The sequence below is a fragment of the Heliangelus exortis genome, chromosome 18 (genome assembly GCF_036169615.1).
Source record: "Heliangelus exortis chromosome 18, bHelExo1.hap1, whole genome shotgun sequence".
Classification (NCBI taxonomy): Eukaryota; Metazoa; Chordata; class Aves; order Apodiformes; family Trochilidae; genus Heliangelus; species Heliangelus exortis.
In genome coordinates, this window is record NC_092439.1 from 6,415,575 (window position 1) to 6,429,389 (window position 13,815).

Here is a 13,815-nt window from a genome sequence, read left to right on the forward strand (position 1 = left end):
TTATTTTTATATGTTATTATTTTTATTATGTGTTATTATTTGAATCATCTTGTAAAATGAAGTAAGATTTAAAAAAATGTTTTAATACACAGACAGACACAAATTGGATATGTCAAAAGAGAGAATGTAGGTCACATTAACAACACAGAATACGATATCCTGAAATGCGGTGACACTGAAAAGGACTTCAGAAAATCAATTTACCATGAATTCCCTGTGCAATCTATGGGCTAAGGTTAATGCAATATTTGAATGATTATGCAGGAGCAATAATATTCCAGGTATGTATCACTGATGGGACCAGCATTGATATGTCCAGTTCTGGTATCCAATTTTCAAATAATGATAATTCTGGAATATTGCAGGGGACTTGAGACTAAATCATGAAATTATTTGCAAGTGTGGAAGTCTTACCTGTGCATAACAAACTGCAGACAACAACCCCCAAAAAGGCAGAGATAACTCATCAAAGTGCCAGAGATGTGCTGGGAGGTCCTGCCATGAGTGGACTTTCAGCTAGGGAGCAAAGAGATAAAAGTAATTAATGATTAGAAAGAGAAGGTAGAAAAATGCAGGTTGGAAAAAAAAATTGTTCTTGTTATGAGTAAAGTAAATTCTAGATTAAAATTAACTGCTTGAGAGTAGTGGATGTTATAAACTGATACCTTTTCAGTAAGAATGAGACCCTTTACAGAAGATACTTCAGCTCATCTGGGATCTAGGGGCTGAAATCATATGGCTGGTATGATGCAAGAAATAGCACTAAATGTTCTTAATGTCCATTAAGCATCAAAATTATAATACAGTCACTACAATATGGATATTTTGACACAAAGAGGAAGCAGAATTCAAGAAGAAATAAATATTTATGTTTACATGGGGAGCTGTTTACCAGTCAGCTGTCAAAACAGAACAACCTACATGAGCTAAAACCAACACAAAAACACACACACAATGGCCTTAAAAAATGCAGGACAGAAATTACATCCATGAAAAAATTCACCAGAAAGAAGTTAAAAAAAAAAAAACAGGAATTCTTTCATACACTCACAAAGACAGAGGCACACCCCTGAGGGGCAGGAGGACTGAAGGAGGAACAAACGAGCCTTTAAGGATGATGTGTTCAAAGATAACAAATATATCTTTTTTACACCTATTTTCAAAAGAGGATTTTAAGCTGTCATCTCAGCACAGCTCTTCTTCCATGTAAGAAAAATAAATCAATATTAAAGACTGTTTTCAAGGCAGAAAGTGCTACAACATTTGTGTTTGGGAGCAACAGATCTCCAGAACCGGCTTGTGTGCATGCAAATATTTTCCAGTTAGTGTCGGAAGAACTAATTAAAACCCCCTACATCCTTGCTCATTACCATCAGCTGCTGGAGAGCTGGGAGCTCTCTTGTGAGTACTGGATTTTTTAAAAAATGTGTAGAACTAGCCTTGAAAATTGCAGCCTACTAAACCTCACTCTACTGCCAGGAAAGCAAAACTCTTAAACAAAAAAAAAAAGTCCAAAACCAACCAGATTATTGTATTATAAATAGAGAAAATATTGCTGAGTTTTTAAAAAGAAAACTGCCTCAAATACAAGCATATGATTAATCTACTGCTTTTTCTAAAAACAGCTGATAGCCTTCATCACAAAAAGTGACAAAGGGAACAAAACCAACTTGGGAAGTAAAAATCACCAAAGAAGAGGAGGAAGAAAAGGCTTTCAATTTCTTTGACAATGAGGTGACTCAAAGAACTGTGTTAGGTACAGAGCTGTTTGGTATGTTAGCAAACAGGAGAAGCAGCTTCAAAATCCAGCTGATAACATTGGGATTTGACGCAATTATTGAGACTTGCCCAATATTATGAGAATATTATGAACCACTTCAGAAGGACCTGGTAAGCTAACTAAACAGGCAGAGAGATGGCAAATGAAGGTCACTGGAGAGAGATGCATGTGAATGCATATTAGAAAGAATTACTCCCATGCATCTGTGCTAAAAGGCCTGTGCTGACACCGCCTTCCAGCAGATACAAAACCACATTTGTGGGTTGGGCTATTGACATTGCTGGAAGAGCTCTGGTAGGGAAAGGAAATGTTTGTCTGGATCTGTCCCTACGCTGAATCTGTGACCGTTGTGGGGGGAGGTGGAAGGGAGAAAAACTGTGGGCAGCTGGCCGAAAATCTGTCCATGTGCAAGAACAGGCAAAGAAATAAAGCAAAACAAAACATGTTCCTTCTGCTCCACCATAAACAACTCGACCACGAAAAGAAAGAGGAGGTACAGACTAAACTAGGAAACAGAGGCCATTACAATTTCATTTTGTAAAGGAGTGATTTGGCCTTTATGCTCAGCATAGCCCAAGGAATTGCACAAGTGAAACGGGTCCCAGAAGAGGCCACAGAAATTATTATCTTGCTGAAGAGAGAGCAGAGACAGGCTCACCCCTGGTGATATGTCTCTTCTCTCCCCACAAAGTATCAGGAGACACTGGTAAGAAGCTGTAGCAAATTACCTTGTGGAATTACCTGGCTGAATTACCTCGGAGACCCAGAGCAGGTCAGAGGAGAGCTGTGGTGGACTCACATTTCCCCACAGCACACTCCCAGCTCCTGCACACAGGACTCACCCCAAGGAGGCTGTGAGCCATCCTGACCCCAGGACCAGCCTTGGAGCCCCAACACATGGACCAGAACTCGGGACTCCCTGCATTCACAGGTGCCTCCAATCCCTAATGCAAGAAACATTGCTGGCACAAGAGATTTCTTCAGGAGATCTTTCTTCAGGATAAGAGCCAAATGCCTTAAGCACCCCAGTAAATGTAGCTGAGCTCCAGAGATTCTGAAATAATCTTGGCTTAATTTATGTGAAAATCAGGGCTTCATGTGGGCTTGGATGCCTGATTACATTGTAGGTTTAACACAAAAAGGATCTCTCTTCATAATGGAAAATCCAACATTTTATTATAACTAAGTTTCTGAAGATATTAGTGAAAAAACACAAACTGTTCAGTATTTTCTGGCATTACAAGCAGATACGGAACAGAAAAGGAAAATATCTGGGTGTTTTAGGTTCCACTTTTATGTATTGTGCATTGAGCTTGCCTAAGAGCTAACCAGCTTTTGATTTGTGCCTCACAATAAATAGAAAAAGGATTGCCAATTAAGAATGTGGGGCATCTATTTTTAACAAAATGTTTTTAAACTTTTGGCTAACTAGGAGAGAAAGGCAGTGCCATCTGTTGGGGAAAACCAGCTGGTTCAGGAGAGCGCAGCGGGCACGCCGCCGCTTTGCCTTGGGTGGAACAAAAGCCCCTTTAGACCCGGTACGTGACGAGCCTGGTTGGATGCAGGATAAACTTTTGCTGGTGATTAGAAAGGGGAGGTAAAACAATCGCCATGGATTCGACACCAAACTGCATGAAGCAGCAGCTGTTAGATGGATTTAATACCTTTGTGCTCTTCCCCAGCAGCAGGTTCAGGCTGGCAGAGGCCAGACGTGGGGCACGGGCTGCAGGGAGGAGGGCAGGAGAAGCCCCGGTGGGGTCAATCCACTCGACTTTGGCCACCACAGCAGCACCAGAAATTTTCCTTCCTTGCTGTTTCATGAGTCAGCACTTCTAGTGTCAAGACTTGACACTCAAATTGAAACAAGCAGCATCCTGAGTGGGAGGAAGATAAATCTGAGCCCCACAAAGGGCTAAGCTGGCAAGCTTAGGCTTTCTGTCAATAATTGGGCTTTTGTAATTTTTACTCAGTGTTTGCAGACTGCTGGTGATTTTGCTTTAAACATCCAGGAGTCGAGTGGTAGTAGCCAACTGCAGGTTTCAATAGTTGCACTGAATTTGAAAGCCAATGTATTTAACATTTAAATACACTGCACCTTATGAATGATTTACTTACACCAACCTTTCTGGAAATGTGCTTATATTCTCACACCCACACACAGAGAGCAGCAGAAACACATCTATGGATATCAGCTGCATCTTTTAGCTAATCATGCTTTTCTGTAGCTATTTAGCAGCGTGTTACTATTTTCATTTACAGGTCAGGGTAGGGCAGTGGATATCAAATATGGACTTTTTTTTTTCCCAGTGAGGGACTGACACGTTGGTTAGAATCACATTGATGGTTATTCAACAGAACTGCAGTAGCCGCTATTTTTGCTCCATTCCCACAGCAGCAATAAAACAGTAGCACAAAACAGAAAGTGACACACCAGATACATTGAACAGCAGCTGCCCTTAAAATCCAAGCAGCCCCATGAACTGATTTGCCATTTGCAAATGGCTACCTTTTTTCTTTTCTTTTTTTTTTTTTTTTTTTTTTTCAAGGTTGTGTAATTAATGAAAAGAGAGGGAAAATGGGTTCATACTCACAGAAGGAGACAAAAGTAAACAATGAGACCAGAAATACATTTCCTCAGTTGAATGCTCATGCTTTGAGAGATGGATAGAGAGGAATGCATCAGTAAGGTGTTTTCTTTAAGAAAAGATTATCAGGAATAGCAGGTGGACAGTCTCATGCTTCACTGTCCGGTACTTGCCTGACTGGTAAAAAATTCATTTTTTAGTCTATACCAAAGCAAGCAATTGTGTATAAAAGCCACATAAATGGTGAAAGCATACAACAAATGTGCCCTTGGGCAGGATTAATGTATAGACAAGCTTTTGGAAAATAATCTTTTTCTTTTTTAAACAGATAAATGTATTTTGAACTAAGCCAGAAAGACATATTTTTATGGTGTTCCATGCTGCCCTGTTTTAAGCATAGGGCATCATAAGGCATGAAATGAAAAAAGCACTTCTCTGGTGCCAAAGGGGAGAGGGACTTGAAAGAACCACTCTCAGAAGTACCATTTCACTTGTAAGTGCACTCTGACTTTTTTCCAGCTGTACTCTGAAAGTGTGCAAGGTCCAAGCAAACAGAATATTAATCTTTGATTAAACAAACCTAAAACTGTATGGACTCGCATTGCACGTCTTATTATATTGTATTCAAATATCAGGGCTTCTTTCTGTATAAATGCACTGAAAGTATTGTCAGGAGACTGAACTGACCAGCACTTTCAAACTCAAGATGATACAGGCCAACCAGAACCAGAATTGGAGCCAAAAATATTCAACGACCCTGTCACTGTCTAGCTTGTGATAGTAGTCTTTTTTTTGTAACATATGTTCACAAATATGTCATCATCATCTGTTGTCAGACTACTGGTAAATAAAGACTTGCAAATATTCCTAGATTTTTCACATCTCTGCTTGTTCCAGCAGTAACCTTTCTTGCCTTTTATTCATCACGTCTGGCATGTTCTGGTAATTCTCAGTCATGATAAGATCCTCAATATGTCCTCAATATTTACTTATTTTTTTATTATTAGGCATACATCAATTTCTCTTCTTTTTTCCCTCCTTCTGATTACCCACATTATGTTTGTTTCTTCTGATTCAAGAAGGAGAGGAATCACTTTCTGTATACTGCATGCACCCTCCACAGTTTAAGACTCAAGTCATCCTTTTGTGTAATGTCAACAAACAAAGCAGCCAGATTTGATCCTGGGTGGATATGCAACTCTCAGCACAGCAAAGCTCAGCTAAAAGGCTTATCCCCAGTAGTTCTGGCCTGGAGATCTGGAAACACTTCCCAGCTCCTGTGACTCTTCTACTTCCATGTCAGGATGAGTCCCAAGTTTCAATCACCTCTTGTATTCTGATTTTCAGTGGGAGAAGGCCAAGGGGCACAGGTTAGGAACATGCCACAGGATGCTCTAATAAGTCTGGACAATAAGGCACTGGACTACAGGGTAGAGAACTGCTAAGGTAGGATTACAGACACAGAGTGTGACATGAATTTTGCATTTTACAACATTGGAATGTTAGGGGTTTTTTTGGCCCCAAATTCAGGAATTCTCAGTACAGAAAATTTATTTCCAACGTGTGAGAGGAAGTGAGTACTAACTACCATTAGTGGCTGGTGCTCACTGTTAGAAATCTTTCATCATACCCAACAAGCCAGTTTTGCTCAAAATTTATTATTCTATCTAGTCAGGCTCTGATCAGCAAGCGACACATGTACAGAGCTCAGTGAGATGACTCAAGTTGGTGAAGACAGTCATATTAAAAAAATGTATTGTCAATCCTCACTAGAGGTGGAACCCACCCACTAAGTAAATTCCATTTGCCTCAGGGGTGCTACACCAAACATGCAGATTTTAAGGCTGTGAGTTAATTTCCCTGATGCTGATGGGAATTGCAACCTCAGTCAAGGAAGTGTCTGGATCTGAAGGAGCCTGAAGATTCCAGTAATCACTAGCAGGTGATGAGTGTCTGTGCTGAATGATCCCATTTAAAGCCCTGCCAGGCATCTATTTGCCTCTTCAGCTCCTTAGTTACTTTTGTGTATCTGGCTTTTGTTATCTGGAGAGTCTTTGGTTTATTCTTCTTTCTATAGCCTTTTGTCTTTGAAGGATTGATTTATTGCTATCTGATATGAGCTACATAATCCAGCAAAATTGCCCTGTCTCAGTAGTTTAGAGTTCTGCTCAAGATTTATGTTTTATCCATCCTTCCAAGGAAAGTACTTTTTCTTTATGATTTTCAATGTTTGCCTATTCAGAAATAAAATGCTCTTTTAGGAAATGAACACAACCTAAATCTAAATTATTTTAAACTCCCAATTTAGGATGTGGATTTTGTAACATAAAAACATACAAAATCCAAAATAATCTTCTACATTGTCCACTTTGTGGACACACTCATAAGCAAATACATAAAGAAGGCCAAACATGCAGTTTCACCACAGTTAAACTCACATTCATAGTAATAACACTGTGGAATTTAAAAACCTCTGAGAAGTAGGTGACCTTTATATGGGCCCCTTGACTCACCTGCACAACTACATTTCTCTTGCCTCAGATACTTTTCTCCAGAGGTGTCAGAAGTTCTGCAGCCCCTGTGTACTTTAGCAGAAGGCACAGATGCTTGATGTCTTTTAATTATCCACCCAATAAGTTCAGTGCCATTGACCTCTGCAGCAGTGCACAAAATGCATAAAATGTGCTAAACTTTAACATTTTAAAGAGGTTTTTTTTAATAGTTAATTTAAAACTAAGTATGTCTGATTAAGACAATCAGTTCAATTCCTATTATAGTTTGCATCTAAACTTTTTTCACATTTATAATAATCTTCTATACCTAAAAAAAATGATGAATAACATCAGGTGTGTATGCAAATATCTTTAACCCCAGAACAAAATCAAGCATGGCCAGGTAGGCTTTGCAGCTCCCAAATAAGCTGCATATGGGATTTCTGATATGATCATTCACATTTAAGATGATTGTCAAATCAACATCTGCTTTTACCATATTGGACTGTGAATATTTCAGATCAACAACTGAAATCCAGATGTGTTTGTGTCATGAGCTCTATGCACTCTACTTGAAATTATGTGTCTATAAAAACAGAATTAAGGATGCACTCACACTTACAGTGGTATCCTGAACTGCTCATCATGCACAGCAGAGCTTTTGTGGAAGAATACAGCCACCTGGGTCCAAATTCCCTGACACTCTGGGCAAGAGGCATGTGCAGACAGGACTCCTGCTCTTCTCAGTACAACAGCTGGAAGTACAAGACAAACTATGACTAAATTCTACCCACATTTCTATTTTAATTCTTTTGCACTTATACCTCCCAAATCCTATTATCCCTAAGGATAGCATAAGACTTTATATATGGTCACAGAATCAACAAAAGCCATACATATTTTTCCTATGTATTTCTATGCAGTTGGATAATTCAAAAAAGAAAAGGGTTTAGTGAAAAGGCATTTGTGACCTTTCATGTTTTATCAATTACCTTGACTCTTTCTTTACCTCTTTTTTCACTATTCAAGTTGAGGATTTCTGCCCTGGTCACTGCCTTCCCTTTCAATCTCTTATGTAAGGAGACTGGAGGGGTGGGAGCTGTAGGAGAGCTGGTGGGATGATGATCTGCAGAGAGCAAAAGGTGCAGGATGGGCTATGAAACACATCACAGAACCTGGGGGTACAGCTGTGAGAACTTTCAGGCTGAGTTGATGAGGACCATGGGGTTAGCCTAAGTACTAAACATGGGGAATTTTGCATAAATCTAATGCTTTAACATCCCCTCCAAACAGTGGAACAGTTCTGTTAACTCAGAACTTCTTAAGACCAGTTTTTCTTTGTGTTATCCTTCCACCAAGTTTGGATAGTGACTGGTGCTGGAAAAGACCTTTAAGATCATCGAGTCCAACTGTTAACCTAGCACAATGTCAAGTTCACCACTAAACCTTGTCCCTAAGCACCACACCTACAACCCCTCCAGGGATGGTGACTCAACCACTTCCCTGGGCAGCCCCTTCCAGTGTCTGACAACCCTTTCTGTGAAGAAATTTTTTCTAATATCCAATCGAAACATTCCCTGCCACAACTTAGTTATTTCCCCATTTTCCATTGCTTGCTACATGGAAGACAAGACCAACACCCACATTACTACAGCTTTCTTTCAGGTGGTTGTAGAGAACAATGTGGATGCAGATGGTGCATGTGAGAGCCACACATCCAGCTGCTCACAGGATGCCCTAACACTGGCATTCAGCTCTTAACCAATTTTCACAGGTTGGACCGGTTGCACCTGGAGTTTAAGTGTTGCTACTTTCAAAGCAGTATGGAAGATGGCTCATTTCTCTGGGTCTGGCAAAACACAGAGAATTGCTCTCTCTCTCTCTACCATTAGTCTGGTACAATGTGGTTTTCCAGCACCTTGGGACATGGTGGGGAAGTACAAGAGTGCACAGCTACGTGGCAAACTCTCTGTGCACAGCTCTACTCCAGGCTGTAGATAAAAGTGAACCCAGAGGACCAAGAGCAGACTTGCTCTTACTGGATCTACACATCAGAATTGTGCCACAGAGCTTAAAAACACCACACTGAGTGAAAAGATGGGAAAGAGACAGAGGGCAGTACTTACCATAGCCAGAGGACCTACATTTACCAATCTGGGTCACAGATTCCACTTATTTTCCTAATTTCTGCTCATTAACACATTTATTGGATCACCTAATTCAGATGTGTTTAACTTCGGAAGCATTTTCCTTGTTTGCTAAAGGCATGTGGGACTTCCCATATTCTAAAGAGAGTTTATGTTTTTAGACAAGAGCCTAAGTAATGATGCTTTTAAGAAAACACCTACAACCAATAAGGAGTACTCTGACAAAAAATTTTCACTGGAAAATACTGATTCATTAAATTTACTCTTTCTTTTTTCTTTTCCTCCTGGTAAGAAGGTCAGAGAAATACTTTTCAGAACTCTTACAGACTTTAAAAAAAAAAAAAAAAAAAAAAGGAAAAAAAACCCCAAGCAGCTATAGAGGATAAAGACATTACTGTATTCACCTGAGACACATGAGGCCCAGATTCAATTTGGAACTTTACCTTATTTGATTTTTGACTCAGCACATCCCAGGTGAATACCCTGGCTAACTGCATGCAGCTCAGCCTCCAGTACTGGCCCTGGGAGCCCAGAAAGTGAAAATATTCCTTGGGTACTCAAAAAGAAGGCAGGACAACAGCAGGAGTGGGACTCAAATCTGCACAAATAATGGGAAAGAAAAGTAGCTGCAAAAAGAAATTTTCCCAAATGAAATGAAATAAATCTCATTTTATAACTCCCATCAAATACTCCAAACCAGTAAGTTGCCTAGTTTCTCTACTTTAAAATCAGGAGAAATAAAATTTCTTCCATCAGGACTTAAATCCCTATTTACAGTGATAAATACACTTTACCCATCCTTTTGAAAAAAAAATACAAGGATCATCAAATTCTAATATCCTTAAGTCTAAGGAAAACTCCCGGTGACTTTATTAAGAGTTTTGTCTGGATGAATGGAGTATTTGGAGTTCAGGAGGTGGCCCTGAAATTTCAGGGTCAGATCTCTTCTGTAGAACAACTGAACACAAAACAACCAAGCCCAAAGGACTCTGAAATTCTTCTCCTCCCCCTAAGGCATCATGCAGCCATATGAAAGTTGCAAACCCAATGTGCAATTTGCCTTTTATTTGCCCAGATTTGGAATTCTTTTCTGATCCCAACTCTTGTGCTACCACACTGAATGCCACTGCAGACCCAGCAAGCACCGTATGATGCTGTAAGCGCATGGTTTCTTAAACTCTACATTTCCCATACTACTTAGATTTACTTCTTACTATTTTCCTGCTTAGTATCTGCAGGGATCAGACCATTAGGAGGGGCAGTCTAATCAGTGACCTCTCTGGGCATTCAACCCATCAGAGCTGAAACTCATGAATGAGCTGCAGGTAGTCAGTGATATGCTAACACACCAATCAGAGCAGGAGGCTCTTCTGTATCACAGACCCAAGAAAGAAATGGAAACCATAAAATATATTATTATCAACATTGATATTATCATTAATATATATATACAAAACAACAATAATAACAACAACAGTAATAATAATAATATAATAAACAAAACCAAAACCAGCAAGCCAAAACCACACAACAGAGATCTGAGTCTTTTTTCAGCTTGGTGAAAATACAACAAAATATTCGCTTGTCCTTTAGACACAGTGTCAGACAGATATTGAACTAAAGATGAGATTTTTTTTTTTTTTTTTTTTGCAAAGTCACTTCCGAGATCTGGCCTTTTTTTAACATATCCAAAGATGAGATGTGAACAAATTCTTATAAATGTCATCAATAGCTGTTATAAAAAAATATGTAACCCCACAAGTACAAGTAAATGAATTCAAATGTTCACATTGCTCAATTAGAGCTCAGCCAGAGATGGGTCTGGGCAGCTATGGCCCCAGTTCAACAAACCACTTAAGCATATGCTTAAAACAAGCTCTGGATCAATTCCCAGTGAGGATTAATGCATATTCGTAAATGTTTTGCTCCTTTGGAGATCACAGAATGAAATATCCCTGGAAGAGCCTTAAAAAGTAAAAACACAATTTTGGTTGCTTGTTTTTAAATTAGTTTAAGCCAAACTGAATATTCTAGACTCAGCAAACTCTCCACAGACAAATGTTTATTTTCATTCTATAGCACCTTGTGCAATGAAATTAAAATTTCTGAATGTAGCACAGGGCAGCCAGAGGGAAAGATGACGACAGAAGGTGGAGGTTAATGGAGAAGGACTGCCTGAGCTTTCCAAGTACATTATAATAGAAAGCACATGAATAGGATGGCTAGGCTGGTAAATAATGATAAATCAATCTGCTGCTATTTCTGTGGCTCTGCAAGATGCACATGTCCTGACACTCCTGTTTATGTATTAAATTGAGAATGTGAATTGATACAAAGTGAAATGTTTTCTTTCCCTCAAGCTCCTTTTTTGCCCAGATGGACTGATGTTCACACTCCACTTTTTTCCTTTGGTTAACCAAGGAAATAAATTCTTGAGTAGATCCACATTATTCATGTTTTGCAGAGAATTTTTTGCCTACACACACACAAGTCCTGCTGGGGTAAGCCAGCAGAGACCTATTGACTTAGTGTCGTAGCAAATTACATGGCCCTATAGTCAGATGAAATATTAACTCAAGGGACTGATATTTTCACTGGATCAAAGACCAACTAATGAGAAACAGAATACCAGTTTTCAAAGAAGGTTTAAAAAGTTAGAGCAAAACAGAGATCATTTAATATACTGCAAAGTTGTGGTAACTTCCTGACAGTTTGCTTGCCTACAGACCTCTTAGCCCTGATTTATTAATACTAGATGCTGTGCCAAGTTCATGTCATAAAGGATAGATGCTGTGTGCCCACGCTCTGCTTGGAACTGCATAAACATGATCATCAACTAGATTTGACATCATAATCAAAACAATGAAAAATAAGTTTTAGGTGGCAGACAATATCTGAGAAACTGGATTGAGAAGCTCGGTCTGTATTAAGAAAAATAAAATTTATCTCCACTGATGGAGGGAAGGCCCTGTTTTTTAAAAGAATTCAGGTGCTTAAAGAAACAGATGGGTGCACAGTGGGATTTTTAGAAGCTCTTAGATGGCAACTCCCACTGAAATCGCTGTGTATTAGGCAGTTAGGTATTTCGGAAAATTCACATTACCTGCATCTTTAGGCACCTAAATACCTTTAAATATTTGGCCCAAAGACAGCTTACTGTAACGTCATGCAAACAGAATAGTCCCTGCTCAAGGGAAAATAGTTTATTGTATGGTCAATTAATTTTCAAGTGAGAGAAATCCATATAAGCAATTTCTAAGAGAAATAAGGCCAGCACTCCTGAGCTATGACTTCTGATCAGTATTCTCTAACTGAAAGAAGAGCTATGGTACACAAAGAAATCCTGAGCATTTTTTGGCAACAGAGATAATAGGGGTGCAGATTAGGTGCTCTTCTCAAGCTGGAGCACATTGGGACAGCACGGGCTTTAATCCCATTGAAGGGTAAAAGATAAATGTGGTGCCATGGTGCTTATGAAGGGAGTCAGGGGCTGGTAAGTGCGAGGGCTACGGGAGGGACACACACCCTGCAGAGAAGGCAGGCAAATGGACACAGGCATCATTTGTCTCTTTGGTCTGGGAGAAAGGTATCAGCAGTCGCAGTTTCTGTTCCAAAGAAGCTCCAGAATTCCAAATTTTTTTTTAGGGATATCTACGCCTGCCACTGTGAAGGGAAGGGTGACCTGTGACCATGCTGGATTGCTGCCACTTAGTTTTCTAATTCCACTGGTCCAGGAGCAAACTGAAGAGGCCAAAGAAAGCAAATCCCACCCAAATCCTTTGATTCCTAATTCAGAGGTGGCAACCACAAGTAAAGGTGATTTTCTACAGCCTGGTTGCATCCAGGCTTTGCCCCGTTAACCTGAGGCCCAAGAAAACAAGTTTCTTGGCTTACCTTTTACAGAAAAGGAAAATAACAGTTATAGTTTTGCACTGTGCCACCTTTCAGTAGCAGAAGAGGATTTCTCCTGCATCACCAATCTGCGTATCCCATCCAAGTCACTTCATTTAATGCAGAAAAAAACAAGCAGTGACAGAAGGGCCCTCAGAGTAAGGCTCCCAGCATAATGCAGCCACAAGAATTTAACAAGTGGGATTTACTTAACTGGTCACTAAGTGTTAGCATTGCTTTAAAGACATATGGCTGAAAGTGTTTCTCTGGCTATAAAGAAATGGAACCGAGAGAGCAGAGAAAACGCCTGGCAAGCAAACTCTCTCCTTTTTGTTTAACAGCTCTCTTCAGACTTGTAAGCCTTGAAAAAGCTTCATTAAAGTTAATGGAAAAATCTTCCTAGGAAAAAAAAAAAAAGTACTTAAATGTTACTGGTTTTAGTCTGAGCATACAAAGGTTTTTTTCCTTGCTGGGCTCACCCCAACATAGCAATCTTCAGGCAGAATTACATAAACATTGACAGCTTTCAGGCTGGCTTTGTATCTCAGACCTGATGAGTGACTGGCAGAGAGCACAGGCCAGGTTCACAAGCCTCAGAAGTGGGCACAGCTTCACTGTAGTCAGTGGGAGATCTGCACACATTAGAGGAACCTTCCATAAATAGAACAGAGCTGTGTCCATTCGTACCAGAAATGACTGCAAATTACTGCCAGCAACATTACAGAGAACATTTTTCACCCTGTAGACTTCAGGGAAACTGTTCCTGAAGATACCATACAAAAATACTCCCTCCAAGTCAGTTCCTTAGCTACTGCCATGGCACCCTTTCCCTTAACATTTAAACTCTCTCTTACACACCCATGCCAATTGCAATTATGCTTTTCAGTAGATGATTCAGGCACAGATTGTGACCTTCACTG